At 51.6% G+C, this 22,732-nt stretch overlaps 1 protein-coding gene across 1 annotated transcript in view; it reads left to right on the top strand.

The window, feature by feature from the left end:
• Positions 1–1,722: 1,722 nt before the first annotated feature.
• P2RY10 (P2Y receptor family member 10) overlaps positions 1,723–22,732 on the top strand; it is a 135,663-nt gene continuing 114,653 nt past the window's right edge. The window contains exon 1 of the mRNA XM_085607844.1: positions 1,723–1,835. The gene's annotated coding sequence lies outside the window, so the exon portion shown is untranslated. The remainder of the gene's footprint in view (positions 1,836–22,732) is intronic.

Below are 22,732 nucleotides of genomic sequence, written 5' to 3'. Positions count from 1 at the left end.
AAGTGGCTTAACGCTGACTTGATAATAGGACCCCTTTCACACTAAACTTAGCATGAAAGGGGGCGTGCAGTAGATGTTGCGGTGGGCGTTCCACCGCAACACCCATTGAAGTCGACGCTGCCACCTATTATCAAGCTTGGCGATAATAGGTGGCAGCGCTGAACTTAAGACCAGAAAAATCCTGGTCTTAAGGTGGCGAAGTAAGGAGAAATGCATTATTTCTCCTCGTTTTTGCTTTTTCCATGTGTGCTGCCTTGTGCAGCACACATGGAAAAGCAAAATGCCATGGTTTGTTCATGTACAGGAAGGTGTCCCTTCCTGTACATGAACAAACAGTTTTTCAAAATGCCATTTTGTAACTTCCATGTGTGCTGCACGAAACAGCACACATGAAAGTTACAAAATGGCATTTTAGGTTTGTTTATGTGCAGGAAGGAACTCGTTCTTACAAATAAACAAACCTCCCTGCTTGCAGACACCCTTGCACTCTGGTGCAAGGGTGCCTGCGCTGGCGCTAAGTCATGTAACTTAGAGCCATTGCAGGGGGAAGCACCATGCTGCACCATATCCTTGTTAATGACAAGTTACCCCCAGACTATAGAGCCTCTCTGACCTTGATAATTTGAAGAAGCGAATCATTGCCGGCAACGAAATAATCCAGGCAAAATCTTAGTTCAATATCTGCGATTTGCGCAGGTTTTAGGAAAAAAGACTTTTGAGACTCATCAATGTTTGAAAGGAAAAAAAATTGTCTAAATGTTACCTAGGGGAAAGATGTGTGATACAAAAATTATGAAATAAAAAAAAACGAATGAACATGAAAAATTATGTTTGCTATGGATAGTTGGAAACGTTCCCGGCAGGGCAGTTGGATCTATCTTACATAGGTTTTGGGGTAGCTACGAGTATAACAAATATAAACAAGAACGGTTTGCTTTTCTTTATGTAAGATGCCAACTCGTGTGAAAATGGCTGGAGCCAGAGGGTGTTCTATTTAAAATCGATTAATTTTAAATTTCTTGTGTCCTTTTTCAGTCTTCTTCTGGTAAACAAATAACAATTTGTTTTTTGGGACTGACATGCAATGCAGCGGCACTTGCTACTTAAATATTGTGCATTTTAAAATTCATAAGATGCGTTTTTAGGAACAAACCATTTGTGCGAGCTAGAAGTAGATCGGTTTTTCACCATGCATATATACACGGTCGAGTTCTGGTAAAATGTGCCTTTGGTGAAAATGCTGTACTTCCCTCTCTTGCCCTGGTTAGTTGTGGTTTTTAGGAAACAAGCTGAATTCAGCAACTGGGGTGGTTCACTTAGCCCACAACGTCTTTTCCAAGCCAACATTTTACTATTTTAGGTGTAGTCATTATTTTTTCAGTCGAAACAATTCATACCATTTTCGATAACTACAAAGGGGCAGATTTACAAGCCCCTTGCGCCACTTCTGCGTCACTTTTCCCATGTTAAAAGTGACGCAAACGTGGCGCAAGGGGCTTGTAAATCTGCCCCTAAGTTTAAAAGGCGTTGAGTACAAAACCTAAAATGATTGACGGCATTTATTTCTCCCTGTTGCTATGAAGAGAGAAGTGTTTACATATTTACACCACGGTCTCGACAGACACCAGCAGAGCGTGCGTGCGGTTAGAGCCATATCGACGGCACTTCCTCTTGATAGAGTCATCAAGTCGGAGACGCGGTTACTTTACAATAATTATGAGGCGTCAACGGTCGTCGAGCTCAAGGTGCAACCGACCCAACGTCTCAGAGTCCGCCATTTCAGAAATCAATGGGTGTCTGCGGCTGTTTTACTTGCAATCGAACATTACAATGAGGTAAGATGCCTTTTTGCGAAGCCTGAGGTTCTCCTGGAGACAAAGATGTAAAGCGGCAACTTTTAATATACATGTTCGCTGATTATTATATTTTAGATGTAGACTGTAGTATGTGTCCCTTTCAGGAGCTGCTCTGCATGAAATAGGAAGCTGGTTAAAAGTAAAAAAAGTTTATTAGATAAATCATTGTTTTATCATGCCTTAATATTTAGCGAGTGGAAGTAGTCATCTACTTTAACAATGGCCTTAAAGTGGAGTGAAATCTCTTTTCCGTGTCATAGCAGTAAATATTAATGCCATTACCGGTACGTGGAAGAGTGACCTAACCTTCATGTATGCAAGTAGTAAGTACATATGCCTTGCGGGGCTTTCACGCGGTGTTAAAGATTTCCTCCTACTCACGCATTGGAACTAATAGAGGACGAAACAAAATAGTTTTTTTGCTTCAGGGCGGGAAGTGCTTCCCACTTAAATATCGCACGGATTCATGCGAACAAAACTTTTCTGTTCAATGCAATCTCGACACGGCAGTTTAAAGGAGGTGCTTCATGGGACCACCTTACACTTCATTTTTTGTAATCCAGGAGATAATTACATTGGAGGGGTTTAGGGTCTAAGAACTATGTTATTGTGTAGATTGAATCTCTTAATTCTCTCAGTGCCTACGGTACCGGTATCTAATTAAAAAAATAAGGCCAAGTTGGCACCCACAAATGTTTGAGAATACAGGAAGTGCTATCACAACAACTTGAAACTTGGGGTGCTGGTATAAATTGGGGCCATGTCAATCCAGAGCTGGAGAACGCTTGTACTGTTTTGTGTGCGTGATAATTGGCGTGTGGCAAGGAGGGCTGACCAATCAGAGTGTGGGTCACGAAACTGCAGTCCGTAGTTTACTGAAATATCGTTTTCCCTAAAAAAAACATTAGGATTTTCACAATAGGAGCTATGAATTGGCTGCAGCGTTCTGTTCTAGTTTAGTTGTATTGTACAGAGTTTTTATGATGCAAAGGAGTTGGTTTATGAAGGGGTAAAGGAGTTTATTTGCAATGAACAACATTTTTTTTAAATGCTTTTATAGTGCATTTCTTTTGTTACCATGCTGTCAAGCATTAGAACAATTGGCTTGTTTGCTGATGGAAATGAAACAACTTTGTGTACATGAAAATCCTTGCAAAGCTACCACCTGAAGGACTGCACAAGGTCCATTAGTTAATGTAAATTGTTCCCTTTGTCCAATACAATTGTCTTCAAATTGGTATTCTATAATTCAGACTTTAAAGACGATGTTCCTCCGCAACAGCAAATGGCATTTTCTCCCAGAGTTAGGCCGAGCAAGAGTGGGGAGGCCCTTCCTGGAAGGGTCTCGTACCTAGGATCGCACACGCTGCGCTTACTCTCTTCTGACAGAGGGACAACACACAGTAGTTCTTCGTAAGACAATATACTTTATCGTTAGTTATAAGGGACCTTTATGATCCGAAATGCAGGTACAGCGCCACAATCAGCGGTGATCTCGTGATGGGGGTTATGGGGGTAGCGGGACAGTCTTTGAGTCAGGGTCTCTGCGGTGTAACCTGCGCACATCTCTCAATCCTCGAGCTGAGGGGATGTTGCTTCTCTCGGCAATCTCTGCCGATTCTCTTGGAAGAGGGTGCCGCGAGTCACTCAGCAGGCACAGGAGGTTCGTAGTTCGGGTAGCCGCGACGGCATCAGCAGGGCTCAGATGGTTCAGAGTTCGGGGAGCCGCGACAGCGTCAGCAGGGCTCAGATGGTTCCAGGATTCGGGGAGCCGCGACAGCGTCAGCAGGGCTCAGATGGTTCAGAGTTCGGGGAGCCGCGACAGCGTCAGCAGGGCTCAGATGGCTCAGAGTTCGGGGAGCCGCGACAGCGTCAGCAGGGCTCAGATGGTTCAGGGAGCCGTGACGGCGTCAGCAGGGCTCAGATGGTTCAGAGTTCGGATAGCATTCTTCGGTTCGGGGAGCGATCGAGCCGCGACCAGGTCAGCAGGGCTCAGATGGTTCAGAGTTCGGGTAGCGTTCTTCGGTTCGGGGAGCGATCGAGCCGCAACCAGGTCAGCAGGCTCTCGTCAGACCAAGTCTTCTTCCCCTCCTGTCCCTTCCGCACCCCTTGTTATACTTCCCCTCCTCTTTGAAGTCCAGAGTCCTCGCCGAGAGGGGTCTTGGTGCCTGGGGGCGGTGTGTCGGGGCTTCCTGTTGCTCGGCCCTTTGATCTGTTCAGGTGGGTCCGGGAGGGACTCCAGACACCCAGCAGGCGAGGCTGCCGCTCACCGGGGGCCTGGTGGCCGATCGAAACCTCCCTCGGGGAAGAGACCAGAGGTGTGCAGGGTCGACGCCTCTCGGTCTGGCTTGGGGGGTTTCACTCTCCCTCGGCCGGGCATGCGTGTTGGGGGTCTGGCCGGCCATCGGGATGTTGGGCCATGGTGGCCGGAAGTCTGTGATATTGAGGATCGATGCGGTTGCAGGGTGGCTTGCTGGTCGGGAGGGCCCACGCCACGAGGCCGGTCTCACACGCGCCCCCCCCAGCTGAAAGGCGGGGAGAACTACCCATCCACTTGGGGGTTCTCCTCGCTGAAGCGGAAGAATCGGGACAGGCCGTCCGCGTTGGCGTGGTCCGTCCCGGGGCGATGTTCCACAGTGAAATCCATCCCCTGGAGGGAGATGGACCAGCGTAGCAGCTTGGGGTTTTCCCCTCGCATCTGCATCAACCACCGCAAGGGTCGGTGATCTGTTTGCACTCGGAAGTGTGTTCCGAACAGGTAGGGCCGTAGCTTTTTGAGGGCCCAGACTACTGCAAAGGTCTCTCTTTCAATTGTGCTCCACCGCTGTTCTCGGGGCAGCAGCCTTCGGCTGATGAAGGCTATGGGCTGATCTATGCCTTTGTCGTTGAACTGTGAGAGGACTGCCCCGATGCCGTGTTCCGAGGCGTCCGTCTGGACCACAAACTCCTGGGCGTAGTCGGGGGCTTTAAGCACCGGAGCAGTACATATAGCGGTTTTTAAGGCATCGAACGCTTTCTGGCATGGGGGAGTCCATTGTACTTTCTTGGGGTGTTTTTTGGAGGTTAGCTCTGTGAGGGGGCCTGCGATGCTGCCATAGTTCTTAATAAACATCCGATAGTAACCGGTGAGGCCCAGGAAGGCCCGGACTTCCGTTTGGGTCGTTGGGGGTTCCCAGGACAAGATGGCGTCGATCTTTGGCTGGAGGGGGACGACCTGTCCGCTTCCCACCTGGTGCCCCAGATAGGTTACGGAGCCTTGCCCAATTTGACATTTGCTGGCTTTGATGGTGAGGCCGGCCTGGCGCAGAGCCAGCAGGACTTGTCGGAGGTGCTGGAGGTGCTCGGTCCACTGGGAGCTGAATACCGCTATATCGTCGAGGTACGCTGCGCTGAACCCCTCTAGTCCGGACAGGACCCTGTTCACCAGCCGCTGGAAGGTGGCCGGGGCATTCTTCATTCCAAACGGCATCACCCTAAAGCGGTAGTGCCCATCCGGGGTGGAGAAGGCGGAGCGCTCCTTGGCTCCCTCGGTGAGGGCAATCTGCCAGTATCCACAAGTTAGGTCGAAGGTGCTGAGGTAGCGAGCGGCCCGAGGCGGTCGATGAGCTCGTCTGCGCGGGGGATAGGGTGAGCGTCCGCTCGGGTGACCGCATTGAGTCCTCGGTAGTCCACGCAAAACCTCAGCTCAGGGGCGGCACCAGGGGCAGCCGCTTTCGGAACCAGGACTACCGGGCTGGCCCAGGGGCTGCCGGAGGGTTCAATCACCCCGAGGGCCAACATCTTCGCTACCTCGGTCTGGATGCAGGTTCAGACCCGATCAGGGACCCGGTAGGCCCGGTGTCTCACTGGCGGGCTGTCGCCGGTGTTCATGTCGTGGACACACCAGTCGGTGACCCCAGGGGTTAGGGAGAAGAGGTCCGCGAACTGCCTTAGTAGCTGGCGGCAGTCGTCGGACTGTTGGATTGTGAGGGCGGTTGACAGTCTCACCCCTTCCACGGAACCATCGGTCTCTTTCGCCCCCAGGGGGTCTGGAAGGGGTTCGGTGTCTTCTTCGGCCCCATCGTCGGTGGCCAGGAGTAAACTCAACTCCGTCCTCACAAAGTGGGGTTTGAGGCGGTTCACGTGGAGGACCCGGAGGGGGTTCCGCGGGGACTGCACATCGACGAGATAGGTGACTTGGCTCTTCCGCTCGACCACCTTGAAGGGTCCAGTCCATTTATCTTGGAGGGCGCAGGGTTTCACCGGGGCCATGACCCAGACTTTTTGGCCCGGCTGAAACTCGACCAGCGTAGCATTCTGGTCATACCAGCGCTTCATCTCTTCCTGGCTAGCCTCGAGGTTCGCCTCTGCGAGTTCTCGGAATTTCCGGGTCTGGTTGCGGAGCGCCAAGATGTATCGGAACACATCCGGAGGGGTCCCCCGGAGAGTCGTTTCCCATCCCTCCTTGACCAGGCTCAGGGGTCCCCGGACGGGGTGTCCGTATAGCAGTTTGAACGGGCTGAACCCCAGAGATTTTTGTGGAACCTCTCGGTAGGCGAACAGGAGGCAAGGGAGGAGGACGTCCCATCTCCGGCGTAGAGGTTCTTCGAGGCCCATGATCATTCCTTTCAGTGTCCTGTTAAATCGCTTGACTAGGCCATTCCCTTGGGGGTGGTATGGGGTGGTGAACTTGTACGATACTCCGCACTGCTACCATAGGGACCTCATGTATTTGGAGATAAAGTTCGTGCCCCGATCACTCACGACTTCGCGAAGGAACCCCACGTGGGAGAAGATCCCCATCAAAGCCCGGCCTACCACGGGGGCCGTCACGGTGCGGAGGGGAATGGCTTCGGGGTAGCGGGTGGCATGGTCCACCAGGACGAGGATGAACCGGTGGCCCTGGGCAGTCTTGGGGTCTAGTGGTCCCACGGTGTCGATGCCTACCCGCTCAAAAGGGGTACTGATGACGGGGAAGGGTTGTAGCGGAGCCTTGCGCTTCCCCCCACTCTTTCCGCTGGCCTGGCACGTGAGGCAGGACTTGCAGTGGGCCTCCACATTCGCTCGCATCCTGGGCCAATAGAAGTGGGTGACGAGTCGCTGGTAGGTCTTATCTTGGCCTAAGTGTCCGGCCAAGGGTACATCATGGGCCAGGCTCAGGAGGAGATTTCGGAAGCGCCGGGGTACCACCAGTACTCGGGCCGATCCCAACCCGGCCGACTTTTGTTCGCTGTACAGGAGGCCGTTTTCCCAGTATACCCAGTGGGTTCCGGTCCGGTCGCCTGCGGCTTGGGCCTCGGCCTGCTGTCGGGGTCCAATGAGAGAAGGGCAGGTGGATTGTTCTTGGCAGAATTCTTCTCTGGAGGGGCCTCCCTCGCAGTGCCACGGGGCCATTTCTGGCAGGTCCCCGAGCTCGGTCTGGGGTTCGGGATCTGGAGGCATGGGCCCCTCGTCGGGAATGGTCGCTTCTTCCGGAAGGGGGTCGTCGGGCTCGGGTGGTGCATCCCGGACCTCGGGGATGGTGGCGGTGTTCAGCGGAATGGCCTCACCTCCCTCGGAAGAAGGCAATCTGAGAGTCATCGAGCGCATGGTGGCGCATACCCATTCGGGTAGGCCCATCATCTCGAGATGGGCTCTTCGTTTCACTTGTCCCCACGGGGAATTCTCAAGGTCGTTGCCCAGGAGGCAGTCTACGGGCTGGGAGGTTCAGACTGCCCTCTTCAACTTGCCGGTGACTCCCCCCCATTCGAACGGTACCAGTGCCATCCGGCAGAGGCTCTCGGAATTGTCTGACGATATGACTGGACAAAAGGCGTCGGGCAGGATCTGATCTTCGGAGACCAGGTGACCGGTGACGCGGTGACCGTTGACCGTCACCTGCTGTCGGTACTTCTTCGTGTTGGCGGGCAGGGATGTTCCAGGGACCATCTCTCGGTCCCCTAGGGAGACCAAGGCCATGGTGGCTGGTTCCCATTCTTCGGAGTCTTCCATCTCCTCCCCCATGGCTACGGAGGCCATTTGCCGAGCCGGCGGGGTTGTCTGGGCGGGTCGTTGGTACATGGGACATTGAGGGTCACTGGCATAGTGTCCGGGCTGTTGGCAGCGAAAACAGGTGATCCTCACTCGGGGCCCCGACCTCCCCGGTGGCCCGGTGCCGGCTGGAGGTGGGGCTGGAAAGGGCGGAGGTTGTCCTCTGGGGGGACTGTGCTGGGATCCCCCCGGGAGTTCTCTTGGCCGGCCTTGATTCCCTCCGCCCCTCTGGCGGGGGGGTCCCTGACTGTGGCGACCGTAGTCTCCCACGGGACCCCGGGAGGCCCGTGTGTTCACCCATTGGTCAGCCTCGACGGCCAGTTTCCAAGGGTCTGTGAGTTTGCTGTCCAGGAGGTGCTGGCGTAACTCCACAAAGCAATTGGCGGACAAGTGTTCCCACGCGATTAGATCGAACAGCTCCTCAAAGGTGGAGACCTTGCTGCCCTTGATCCACCCGTCCAAGGCCCGGCTGTAAAAGTTCACGTACTCCACCCATGTGGTACCGGGTATCTTCTTGCAGTCTCTAAATCATTGCCGGTACATTTCCGGGGGGAGCCCATATCTGGCTACTAGAGCCTCCTTCCTGTGGCTGTAGGAGTTCAGCACCGTGGAGGGCAGGTCCAGCAGGGTATCCCTCCCCTCGCTCAGGAACCGGCCCCACAGCCCAGCCCCCCCGTCTTTCTGCGGGACTCGGTGGGAGGTCATGGCGACTTCGTAGGCCTTGAACCATTGCTGGATGTCGTCGTTCTTATAGTATTCCTTCACCACATCCTTGGGGATGTGGACCTTTGGTTCCACGACGGGGGAGAGGGGTTGAGTTCCCGAGGGTCCGGCCTCCGCATTCTTAGCCTTGAGCTCGATCTCCTTCAGGCTGCGTTCGTGCTCCAGTTGGAGTTTTCTTTCTTCGTGCTCTCTCTGTCGTTTCTTTTCCTCGAGTTCTCCTTGTAGGCGTAATTGTTCTACCGCCAGTTTCTTTTCGGCCAGTTTCAGCTCACCCTCGATTTTTAACTTTGCTAGCTCTAGTTCGTGGTGGCGACCCCTTTCTCGGTCCGCTAGTTCCTCTGGGGAAAGGCCCCCCTCGGGGGCGCCGTTCCTCCCCGGGGTGCTTCGTGGTTCGTTTGGCGACTCTCCTTCTGTTTGTGTCCGGGGAGCTCCTGCCTCGACCCAGGTTTTTAATGCTCCCTGGAAGTCCTCTTTCGTGCTTAATCCGGTGGTAGCGATTCCAAGGTCTTTGCAAAATTGTTTCAGTTCTCGGTGCGTATAAGATTCCAACTGGTCCTCTCGGAATGACGTGCCCGTCTTGGTACCTGCGGCACCTAGGGAGGTTTCTCCTTCCATTTCTTCTCGGTAGTGCGTCAGCCGTTTACTGCACGATCTCTAGGTGTTGGCTCGGATCCCGTCGTCTGCCACAAAATGTTAGAAGGCGTTCACCGGGGAGGCTGCGGAATGCGTTCCTGACCACCCGGGGACCCACCTCTCCCAGAGTTAGGCCGAGCAAGAGTGGGGAGGCCCTTCCTGGAAGGGTCTCGTACCTAGGATCGCACATGCTGCACTTACTCTCTTCTGACAGAGGGACACCACACAGTAGTTCTTCGTAAGACAATATACTTTATCGTTAGTTGTAAGGGACCTTTATGATCCGAAATGCAGGTACAGCGCCACAATCAGCGGCGATCTCGTGATGGGGGTATGGGGGTAGCGGGACAGTCTTTGAGTCAGGGTCTCTGCGGAGTATCCTGCGCACAGCTCTCAATCCTCGAGCTGAGGGGATGTTGCTTCTCTCGGCAATCTCTGCCGATTCTCTTGGAAGAGGGTGCCGCGAGTCACTCAGCAGGCACAGGAGGTTCGTAGTTCGGGGAGCCGCGACGGCGTCAGCAGGGCTCAGATGGTTCAGAGTTCGGGGAGCCGCGACAGCGTCAGCAGGGCTCAGATGGTTCCAGGATTCGGGGAGCCGCGACAGAGTCAGCAGGGCTCAGATGGTTCAGAGTTCGGGGAGCTGCGACAGCGTCAGCAGGGCTCAGATGGTTCAGAGTTCGGGGAGCCGCGACAGCGTCAGCAGGGCTCAGATGGTTCAGGGTTCGGGGAGCCGCGACGGCGTCAGCAGGGCTCAGATGGTTCAGAGTTCGGGTAGCATTCTTTGGTTCGGGGAGCGATCGAGCCGTGACCAGGTCAGCAGGGCTCAGATGGTTCAGAGTTCGGGTAGCGTTCTTCGGTTCGGGGAGCGATAGAGCCGCGACCAGGTCAGCAGGCTCTCGTCAGTCCAGGTCTTCTTCCCCTCCCGTCCCTTCCGCACCCCTTGTTATACTTCCCCTCCTCTTTGAAGTCCGGAGTCCTCGCCGAGAGGGGCTTGGTGCCTGGGGGCGGTGTGTCGGGGCTTCCTGTCGCTCGGCCCTTTGATCTGTTCAGGTGGGTCCGGGAGGGACTCCAGACACCCAGCAGGCGAGGCGGCCGCTCACCGGGGGCCTGGTGGCCGATCGAAACCTCCCTCGGGTAAGAGACCAGAGGTGTGACAGGGTCGGCGCCTCTCGGTCTGGCTTGGGGGGTTTCACTCTCCCTCGGCCGGGCATGCGTGTTGGGGGCTGGCCGGCCATCGGGATGTTGGGCCATGGTGGCTGGAAGTCTGTGATATTGAGGATCGATGCGGTTGCAGGGTGGCTTGCTGGTCGGGAGGGCCCACGCCACGAGGCCGGTCTCACAACGACCACGTTTGGTTGAACTACAAAGCCCCTTTTGCAATATCCAATGTGACATCTTCTTTGGAGTGGGCATGTCTTCAAAAAGGGTATATTTACTCACCTACATGAATGTTCCACCTAGTGTAAACGAGGGGATATTTATTGTCCATGCACATGCTATCATTACAAAAGCAAGCACATGGGCAATTAAGCCCTTGCAGATGTGCCTAATGTGTGGTGTGCTGTGATTCTAAATGTGTGTCAAGCTCCTAGACCATGGAGCAATATCACAGCATCAACGTGTTTGAGCTAAAAGAAAGATTGTGCCAAGTTTTGCTAAAGAATAGCAGACTTAACAATCTATGTTTTAGGATGGAATTTAAGGAGAATACTGAGGTGGTGAACTGGCAAATGAAGCAATTAGCAATGCAACTGGTCAGGAAACTTGATTGATGATGATGTGTCCTGACCGGAATGTTCATTGGAATAAACCTAAGTGCAAAACGTATGAGTCGACAATTTATTTAATGTCGCTCGAAATGGACTTGAACTCTCAGAAAGTGCTATGAGAGTAGCACAGAGACTGTATTGAAACCACTATTAGTCCATTGAGTGAAAATAGTGCCAACTTGTAAGAGGCAATATGGAGACACGTTACAGACTAAATTGGGTAGGTCTTTGACTGGTAGCTAAATTAGCTAAAATCATAGAGCTGAGAAGACCTTGAAAGTGTCTGAAATAATTCATTACACTTATCATATTGTGGGGACACTAACCGCATCTTCAGGCCCCTGGATTGCTGTCGGGTTGTCCTTTTGTTCTTCTTTGCCGTCTTCCAGCAAGCAACTCGCCGGACCCGCTGCGCGGGTCCCCCAGCGCGTCAGACCATCGCGGGAGTTGCCAGAAGGGGCTGCCTAATACCTGGGGCGAGTGTATCCTGACCAGGGCTGCGAGCAGCGGGGACTCCATTGCCCAGGAGTCCATGCGAGCCCAACCAGTCACACCTGGGCTGCTCTCGCTGATCGCCACGCCCCCACCGCTCATTATTTTCCCTACCTCAGGAACGTAGTTCCCCGCTATGCGGGAGCGCGCGGGAGTGCCCGGGGCTAAGCCCGGGCAAAGGGCGGGCTGTTTGAGGCCGTTCGAGGACGGGAGAGACCGGACCGGGCCATCTCTCTAACTTCCATTCATCCGGAACTTACATTAAAATCGTACGTACTGTTACCTTATTGACATTGCCCCTGTGAGTTCCCAAAGATTCAGCTTTACTGACTATTTGTTTATATAAGACCTTAACTCCCTGTATTGGTCTAACAGGAACAATGGTCTTAACTAGAGGAAATAAAACCAAAGTATCGGGGGGTGGGGGCAAGCTTTTAGGTCCCATGGACGAATTCATCACCAAGGCAAACTCATTCATAGACCAAAGTATTAGTCTGATGGAAGGTAGGGTGTCTTTGGATTTAGTGCTCGCTAAGAGATCCTCTATGGGCAACTTAGCGGATGCAAGAACCCCCGTAATAGACAACAATTCTGGGCGAAGGACGCTTTGTGAGGGTAGGCGTAGCCTACCAAACAATGTGGACCTGTCGGCCTCCCAGCTTTCCGATCTCCAGATAAGCTCAGACTTAGAAAGGACATCAGAGCTGATACCCCAAATCACACCGGATGAAACAAGGCAAGCAAGAGGGAGGAGGGAGGGCGCTATAAGGAAAAGAAAGAATGATTTGAAAAATCCCATCCCCAATGAGATCAGTGACACGCCTAGTAGGAAAGAGAACGCACCCCCTAGAGCCGAACAGGTAGTAGATTCTGTGATCATAAATCAGTCCGCACATGATACTCCAGACCCCATTACCCTGGAATCCTCCACTCATTCACCCTGCAGCAAGGAAATAAGCAATAGCAATAACTCTCAACTGTTAAATAATATTGCAGATCTATTGAAATCTTTCCTTGCACCAGTAGAAGCAAGATTATTACAGATAGAGAACCAGCTATCTAATCTTATAAACCTCACAAAGTCCAAGCAAGTGCCGGGGGCCCAAAAAATGGGGGGAAACAAACAGACTCTTCTCAAGCCCGCAGCCATACAAAAGAATGTACCTATACCTTTAGATGTAACACCTAAACCAAAACCCCCTGAAACATTAATTATTAACAGAGTAGCAAAATCTCCCACTAATGCTACCATAACCTTACCCCAGGGTAATGCTCTGTCAGCAACAACACCTGCGCCTAAAATATCGGCACCTAAAAAATTGGCGCCTAAAACTCCGGCTCTCAAAACACCTGCCCCACAAACTTCGGCTGCAGTATCCAACAGAGGTGATTCTAGGGGACTTCCTGAAGCTAGATTTGCTGTTGATATGCCACCGGAAGCATGTCCCCTTGTAGTTGTAATGACAGGTGTACCCGAGTTAGTGGATTACAATGCAGAACCTACGTGGTCACTGAAAAACAAGGTCCAACATTGGCTAAATACCAATCGCCCTTCCAGCAACTTGGCCATGTAGGATTCTGATGGTACGTAGGACTCCCTGGGTGGGAAATGGCAGAAAAACAATACCGGGAGATTGTATTGTGATTACATTCGAAGACCCCCGAGTGGTAGACTATATTTGCTCTTGGGAGTACCCGAGTGTAAATGGAGGTATAGGCACCAAGCGACTTTCCTTTTTCTATCCTTCAAGACATCGCAATGGTCCTTTTAATGATCATGACAGCCCCTGGGAAGTAGCAGCTCCCCGTCACTGTGAATATGGCAACCCAAGGCAAATAGTGGGCCCTCGTCACCATGATTATGATAGTTCCTGGCATACAGTGGGGCCACGTATGCCAGGGGAGGAGGATGGGATGATTGTGGTCCGCACACACAGAGGACGGCCTATAGAGAGCTGCCTCGCTGGGATGCCTGGTCCAGCATCCCGACGGTGGATAGGTTTAGTGGCCTTGAAACGGTCGACTGACCACTAACGGCGACCGAATCTACTAATCCTAAAACACCCCATTCAACGCCTAAACTAAAAACAATTTGTCTAGCAAATGAAGCTGCGGCGATTAATACAGAACTGCAGCCCCTACCTATCCTCTTCTGGAATGTTGCGGGTCTTCGTCCCAAAATTGAGGATGGGACTGCCTTGAACTTCTTGGAGCCGGGTAAAATCATCTGCCTCCAGGAGACATGGTCCACAACGGAGCTCCACCTCCTGGGTTATAAAACATACTTTACCCCAGCACTGGGCAGTGGTGCAGGCAGACCTAAGGGAGGGCTGATCACGTATATTGCAAATAATGTGAACCACTTAAAAGTATCCATAGTTGATTCTGATCCAAATTTTCAATTACATTCTCTTTCTTTTAAAAACAAAGAGTCTATCCTTTTGCTCAACCTATACAATAATTTAGAGGAGGACCAATTCTTGACCTTTCTCTTTAACATCCAGGAGAAACTAACTCTGCATCCATGCCCACATGCTGGGAAAAATCGTTGTGGGATAGTGGATGAACATGATGCTCCCCTCATGCACTTTGCCCATACCAAGGTGGGGATCGCTATGAACAACGTGTTATCTGACTTGGAACTCTCAGTAGCTAATGAGCCAAGTTTAGGCTCAAACTTCCTGCAACCAACATATGTGGGAAGGGGATACAAAATGACAGTCGACTACATCCTCCTTTCGCCTGGATTGTTGCGTAGAGCTAGGTCCTTTGAGGTCCTGACTAACACGCTAAGCGATAAGGCGATGGGGACTTAGACAATGTCGCCCCGCAATGCTACGTCTCCAACTGTTAGAATCTGAACCGGTTTGCTATCACGTCCTTAATTTTTTAAAATGCATTATGAAGCATTGGAAAAATCTGTAAACATTATGCTCGATCTAGTCCCAGACGACGTAATGAAATAACTTGATTCTTTGTTTTTAACATATTAATCTGTGTCTGTCTGAATTTTATCTTGTAAAATGATCTTTCTTTTAATATAAAATTGTATTATCAAATGTTGCTTTTATGGTTTTCCAATGTGTAAAGCTGAATAAAGAAAGAAAGAAATATTGTGTTTGAAGACCAAGACTGTCTTCAAATGCATTTGGAAGTGGTAATTGCTGATAGACTGCTGTAATCGAACCACAAATGGGTAGCTGTACACCATGACGACGAAAGGGCTACATAACTTTAATTATCAGTGTCCATGACTGCGACTGCAGGAGCGAGCAGTGTGTCATCTTTAACTGACTCATGCAATGCATCTGCACACACCAGAGGATGTTGCTGGACAAAAGCACACGTTTTTTTATGGTAGAAGACTACTGTTTGCTGGAGTGTGTAATTGTTGGGCAACACGTTTCAAAAGTTGGAGGGAGACGTTTTGACACCTCCTAGGACTGCCACACATCACATATGTTGTTGAGCAAAGAGTACCAGTCATACTGTGTTGCAAGCAAGTACACCTCTGAAAACAATCCTTGAGAAAGTCAATAAGGCTTGCTTTTTGTAATGAGTGTGCTTGGTAACATCTTACTGACTTAGTGTGCGTTTAGGCCAGCTGGCCGAGAAACAAAAACTCACAGTGAAGGAACATTTTAGGCTACAACATTATGAAAGCTGCATGTATATCTACTTTGATGAAAAGACAGCATTAGCAAAGATAAGCGGTGCAAAAAATAGAAATAAGAAGATGAAGTTATCATTGGAATGGGTGTACTTAAAAGGCACACACAGGGAAATATTAATAGCAGATTGCCACTTTTGATAAAAGTGTGAGCATTTTCATTCCATCTATTAGTAAGTCTTCATGTTTAAATGTATTTATTTTGTAAACAAAACAGTAGTAAACCCTACATGTTATCCTGACTACAATGTGAAACAAACAAATGCATCAAGGTGATTAGTGACTGGCACCGTGCCTTAAAGACAAGCGAAAAAAACACAGCAACTAACCCTCATCTACAATAGATGATCAATGTATATTTAATTTCTCGATAATCAGACCTTTTTCATTATGTCATTATTAACTACTTTGAAGCAACTTTTTAACTCATCACATATATTGACAGGAGAAGGTACCCAAAGAGCAACTATGTATTGACCAAGAAAATATAAAATAAGCATGTCAGCAAAGTAAATATATAAATAAACGCACACTGGGTCTCAAAATCCATGAGGCATCTGAAGTCTAACAAACAAATTACTTAATACTCCAATCACCAAACCTTAATGGGAACACAAATGGCACAAAGTAACTATCCTCAAACAATGATAACATGAGGCCATAAGGACACGTTAAGCTGTCTATAGCCAGACCAAAAATGTGCATGCCACTGTCCCCATTTAGTGGTACAAACTCTGTAATGTTAAGCGAAGGAAACGTGTACCGTAAATACTGTACTTAAAAAAAAGAGAAAACACTGAAGCACCGTTGGAAAAGCAGGACAGTAGGAGGGTGAAACTTATCCAGAAGTTATCACTTGGCGCTGGACTGGACTTGAAGCTGCTTGACATCATTTTTAAGAGTTTCTTCGGGATTCAGCCTGAATAAAACAAGTTATGTGCGTATGTTGGGGTGCATGCCGTGTAATTGAATGTAGGTTTTGTATTTTAAAATGCTGAAACAGTAAATAGTAAAACATATGTAGTGCCTTCATACAGGTTACTGCAACTGTGTACATGTGATTGGTTGGCTAACATCATTCAAGTGAAAAAAAAAAGGGAATCCAGGATTGGTAGCATGTACAAATAGATCGGTACCGCCCAATTCTTTGGTTAATTCAGTGGAGCCTGATATAGCACGCAGTCACAGCGAACAGTCTATATAGTGGCTTCACGTGTATAGCAGGATCAGGGTAAGTGAAAATCAGCTATTTTAATTTCTTGATTTATGGAGGAAGAGATCTAGTTTATTTAATTAATGACATTATTATCCATAGAAGGATTAGGGCAAGACATGGAGGATTTTAACGGGTGCAAGAATGGTATATATGGCTATCACAAATGCACTGGCTTTGATAAGTCGATTACAGACTAGCAGATCATCAAGACTGACAACACAAAAATTGAAAAGAGGAAATTGTTTGCAAAAAGTCTATAAGTTTAAGAAAATGAAAGGGTATCAAAATGGAGGACATTTGAACGCAGTGGGAGAAGAGTAAAGGAAGCGCGGGTGTGTTAGTAGTGGATGTGTTAAAAAAACATTTAACTAAGCAGTGTAGAAGGATCCATGTGGAAACTGACAGAATCACAGATTCGTATAAGTTCGATAGCACATTTCAAGCAGTGTCCTGCACTGTAAGGAGCCTGGGTTTCAAGGACAGTCCAGCAATGCACAATCAGCGTGGAAGACATGTATCTACTGAAAAACATGTTGATGTAGTTACAGAACTGTCCTGATGTCACTAGATGTGTTTAAACAGAATCGAGGAAGGATAAAAGATGTTAGAATCTGGCTTAGACCTAGGCTGCAGTAGAAGAGCACCGATGCTTGTGCAGAAGTACAGAGAGCAAGCGTTAAGGTTTGGTGAAAGGTCAGCGCAAGTTAAGGAACAGCGGGCCTGCTTTCATAGGGTAGTTTACGTTGGTTTTGAGAATAAGGTAATTTGCATTTGTAAGATATGGTTGTGAGCCTGCTCGGGAAGAGCACTGTGGAATGGACTAGTCTAGTCTAGGGCAAGGGTTCCAGGGGCTGTGGAGGAAGGTCAGACTTTGAGGGTGCTATTAGGTAGGCTAAAAAGGCGGGACTGGACATAGTATTGCATATTTCTTTCATGTAGTTCTCTTAGTATATGTCCTGTTCTCTGAGGTTGTCTGCTCTGAGGCTCCCACCAGTTTCTGCGAATGCTGCAACTTGAATCCATCGGCAATTGCAGACAACATCAATCGGTTGTAGAGCACCTGGTGCTTGCCCTAAGGATTTATAATACTATGGTGCACGACTCCTTTGCTCTGACTTGGGGGCCACACAACTGGCTGTTCTTCACTTTGAAGCATACTTTACTGCACTCAGGAAAATGCGTAAATGATTACCCGCTGCTGTCCTGTGCCACCAAATAGCAATGATAAGGACTCTTGAACTGGGACATGAATCACAGGACAGAAACAATGCGGCAGGCCAAAAAGCCTGCACATTTAAGACGCAGGCATCCTCCAGTGCACCTTGTTATAACCATCTTTGTGGAAACTGTATAACTTCTCCGAACTGCAGAGTGGGTGGTGATCTCCATGTACACAAACCCTGCATGTCCATTAAGGCGACAAGGCTGACTGGAACCGCATAGACACTTTAAGGTTTAGACCGATCCTATCTCTTTCTGAAAAATCATTTCTTCAGCTCTTCTTTCTTATATTCACTCCCCAGTAAGTCCTGACCTTGTCACCTGTTTGGACCTAGAATTGACAGTGGCAGGTAGAGTGAAGAAGGACCCACAGGGCACCTCATGCTGGGTCACTGATGACGATGGATGAGGTGAAGAATGCTGCTCACGTAGAGCACGAAGCAAGAGGGGGAAGACGTTTGATTTATGTCTTGAAGCATGCAGACATTGTATCCGTCTGAGGTCCAGGGTGTACGTTCAACTACTGCAAGTTCTCATCCTGATTCCCCTGTCACAGAAGATGCTGCAAACTTTAAAAACACGCTGTCACTTTTAAAGATGGCCTCAAGAGCCGCGGACTGGGCGATAAGAATAGCTTCCGCTCCAGCTTGGATGTGTCACAATGAAAGAGGCTTTCAGAAGATAAAACGAGAACAGCTTTACACAACGCTCTTGGTATGCGAACTGAAGCTAAGGAGGATGCCGAAATAAACCGAGTAATTTAAATATCAGGATGATGGGGCGTGGCTCAATGCTGGCTGAGGGGGACCACTCCTTGATTCGGCTCTGTGACGTTCGAAGAGAGACAACAATATTTGTGTGGTATGCAGCTGTCATCAGCCTTTAACTGTGCAAATGCATTCCTTGAATTCAGTTGAGTTAACTGAATGGCGTGAAGCGCGCCCTTAGGTGAGAGCTCGCGCCCACCATTATGACTTTTGTGACAGGTGCTCGTTATTTCTCATTGTGTCTTTGTCGAAGCATTAGACATTGCCAGCTCTTATCTGTATGACACCGTTAGCTACAAGAACATTTTCATGTCTTCACAATAATGAAAGTGGGAGACGAAAGAAGGTGTGCAGAGATGTCACATCGGATCCGACCTAGCCAGCCACGCTAGATCAGACCTCAATTCGCTGTGTCCCACTGTTCTCTGGTAGTCTGGAGGCGGAGGGTGGTGGGAGCATCCGGAACAAGAGCGGCGGGAGAGCAGAGAGAGCGGTCGAAGTGAAATCCAACTCCCACCGGCGCTGCTGTAGTTGCCCCAGCTCCCCGCATTAGCCAAAAACGTAGGAGAGGGGACGCAGGATCCGAGTAGAGATCCACGGAGCGGCACTACATGTCGCTTCCGCCACTCCCTGTGTCTCTTGTGGAGGCGGCCAGGTGCTCACACCCCAGTAGGGAAGGGCAGAGCAGTTTGTTCCAACAACCCCTGATGGGCAGCGTTCAGACTGCCGCTGCCCGCGTCCCACGCAGTGGGACATCAGCAGGGCAGCATTCTAGTGGCCGCCCGTCGGAGCCTTCCCCCCTTGCTGCCTCGCGCGCGAGGCCTACGCCCACTTGGAAAAAAACCCCTATCGCGTGGAGCTGGGGGCGGGCTGGGGGGGCGGGGGGCGCGGCTTACTCCCTACTTAGTGGGCTCTCTCGCCCAGTTCCTCCTCTGTCTCCTGCGCGCCGCACCCAGCCTGGACACTCGTTCTAGCCTCACCAACCTGGACACGCTTTCTCGTCGGTATTCGGATCGGCTTCCCCCCTCGGCGTCGTCGGGCCTTCCGGGAGATCTTCTACGCCGGTGAGTCTTGCTAACCCTCCCCCACCCCGGCCCTGTCCCTGGGCATGACCAGGTTGACGGGGCCCTGTGGCCCGGATGGCCATGGGTGTGGGGGGCGCAAGCAGTGGCCCGTGTCCCTGCGGGCAATACGGGGATGGGTTGGGTGTCGCGGCGCGAGTGCGGGGCGGCAGAGCGAGTGGAGGGTCAGTCTGGGACCGGCTGGGTGCAGGATATTTCGAGTGGTAGCGGCTGGGCCCTGACACGTGGCCCGGTGGCAGTACATTATCCCTTTAGCATGCGCGGGGCAATATGGCGGGAAAGCATGAGTGGATCGTGACGAGCTTTCGAACCCTCCCGGGACGCAGGCTGGCCAAGCTGGATGTACGGGCTGGCATGAACGGTTGTGGAATCACGGCTTAGAGAGACCCGACCGGCCCTAGATTAGCGCGGGGTTGTGAGCGGCAGGGGCCGTACGCTGCAATTTGCCAAGCTCAACACCCGCAGGGGCTGGAGCTCTTTGGTAGAGCGCTGGTCTCAGGCCCCGGGATCGCCCCCCGGCACTCCTGCCCTTACATAGTGCGTCTGTTCCGAGCGGGGGACCGGGGAGTGGGAGTAGGCATCGTTGAGCAGAGCTGAGCGCCCGTGTGCGCGTGTTGTGCGGGGTACTTTGAGACCACCTCCCCAATTCAAGAATTGTGCGTAACGGGAATAAACATTGTGAAGCTGATCGAATGTGGGGAGCGGGCGGGGCTCTGGCGAAGTCGAAGCGTAGCAGGGCCCCGGTTTTATGCACGGAGCAAGTAGCGCGTTCAGCCACCAGCAGCACCGCATGACGGCAGTACATTATTTCGCACAATCGGGTGGCCCCGGGTTCGTCTCTCGTGTCCCCGGGCGTATGCTTATGCTTCCGGCCTGCAGGTGGAGATGTGGGCCGGTACGCTGACGCGTGTGGTGTTGAACCCAGTCGGCTGCTGGGGGCCCTTAGCGGGACGGGGTACAGGGTTCGCAGGGTGCGTGTGCGTAGCACGAGGAAAGATTTTACCCGTTTGGTAGGAGTGGGAAGGGTAAGTAAACTGCCCAGATTTAAACACCCCACCCGCGGAGCTGGGGAAGCGGGACTTTAGGACAGCAGCCACCAAAGGGCAGGCCTTCAGCTGGCGCGGGAACCCGTGCAGGGTGGCTGGAACGGCCTAACGGTCAGGGCGCTAGATCGCGGACATGGGGGGAACTGGTTTTGAGTTTCGGTAACGACGCCAAAACCCCATGTGGTTATGGGCAAATCACTTAATCTCCCCGCACCAAACGAAAATACAGGAATGTGTGTTCTCACGCAATGTAACTGGTGCTATGTATTCGTTCTGATACCCGATTGGATTCGGGGCTAGTCCACGCTATTTTAACCCTGCTATAAAGTAAATATTGTTTTGGATAGAGCCCGGATGCTGTGGCGGGCCGCCGGCGCCCTGGGACACGGCAGGTGCGCGTCATAAGTTCTCGCCACCGAGCACGCTTCCATCCCTAGAATCCTGTACGGCAGGGCGTGCATAGCCTGAGCAGGTAGGACACATTGCGAGGGGGGGGGGGGGCTGCGGGGCCGGGTCTCGGTAATACGATCTGGCCTGCCCCCCCACCCCACCTCGGCCGCCCGGTCCCGCGGCCTCGGCCTCCCCGCACGGCAGCGCCCAGACTGATGGGGGGGGCGGGACGCGCGCGAGGTAATGGATTGCTTCATCGCGCTGGCGTGGATGTGGTGCACGGGGGTTTCGCTCCCCTCTGAGTGCAGCATGGGGGCCCGTCACTGCAGTGGGGGATTCGGCTATGCCAGATTGGTCTAAATAAGGTCCCAGTAACATGCACAGAACATGCAGCACTGATGCACAAGTGAAATGTCTCATGTAAGTTGCAGTGTACGTTCCCAGCGCCTACAGCGGTGACGGGAAAAGCATAGCTTCCGGTATACAAGTCTTTCCGGATGTTTGCAGCATAAAACAAAGGTGCACCGCACGTCATTAGAGATGTTTTAGACATGTAGAAAGGTCTACTCAAACATTTGGTAAGTTACCCCTATATGTGACTTATGGCCCTGATGGCAGAATGCCTAGTGGCTTGAAAGTGCCATTATCACTGTGCAGGCCTCTGTGGTTCTTCCCTATTCTATAGGTTGTGCTAGGAAACTCTTCACAGATCATCTAAACACTATTTTAAATATTTATGAACATTGATAAAATTACACAAATCTGAAAGCTTGAGAAGCGCTCAAGACTTCGGCTGGGAATTTCCCTCCAGCCAGTACAAACTCAGCAGGCACGCTTCCTAGATTTGTCTCACTCTGGGATTGTTTTGTAATGAAGACATTGTTGCAATGGGACCCTGCAGAGAAGGAATCCAGATTTGTGGAGCCCAACGGCCGCAGGGCAAGCCGGCGCATTGGGTGCAGGCGAAGGGGGCTGAGATTTAACTACGTCACCTTTTTTCCGCGTTGGAGGCCTATCCTAGTAGCTGCTATGATGCTGTGTGTACGCCAGATGCTTGCCATTGTACTAATCTCTGTTCCTTTGTTCAAATTACAGATCGGTGAGGGAGCGCCCACGAGTATAGGGCTAGGACCGGAGGCGAAGGCGCTAAGGGACGCACATAGCTGTACTGTCGGAGCATCGCCATGGAGAACATCGGGACACCGGGTCCACTGTTCTCACAAGAAACGTCGGTCGAGGAGACGCAGTCGAGCGCACCACAGGAAGGGGTTTGGGCGGACTTTATGGCGTTCGCCCGAGAGAAGGGCACGGCGTGGGCCCAAGGTTTTCTGGAGGGCCGCAGGGTGGAGGATTCGGGCGTTGTCGTCACTCCCCCCCCCTCCGAGGGCGCCCCAAGCCTATCCGGGTCTGAGCCCTGGAGGTCCACCCGGGTGCGCAAGCCCACATCAAAAGACATGCCGGAGGCCCAGCCGGCCAGGAAACGGCAGGCGACCGCACCACGCTCCGGCCTCCCGGTGGTCGCAACAACACCGCTACACGATTCTGCCACAGGACTAACTGACTTGGCCCAGATGGGTAAAGCCATGGACCAGATGCTTGGCCTCATGTCTGTTTTTCAGAGCCGCCTCGATGCGCTGGCCGCACCGCCAGCTCCGGCCCTCCCACCGGCTCAGGCGCCCGTCCTACAAGTTTGGGCTGGGCAGAACACAAACACTGAACGACGCAATGGTGAGCAGGGGGGAGCGTTGGGGTTGTCAACACCAGGGGAGGCCGCCCCTTCCACAAGCCTGGCGGCAGGCACCCCCCCGGTCGGCGCGGCGGCACCCCCCCCGCCCGCACAGGCGGTGACCATACCACC

This window comes from Triturus cristatus, chromosome 5_2 (genome assembly GCF_964204655.1).
Source record: "Triturus cristatus chromosome 5_2, aTriCri1.1, whole genome shotgun sequence".
Lineage (NCBI taxonomy): Eukaryota > Metazoa > Chordata > Amphibia > Caudata > Salamandridae > Triturus > Triturus cristatus.
The sequence above is the reverse complement of the archived record's forward strand: the minus strand, read 5'-3'. Positions and strand labels throughout refer to the sequence as shown.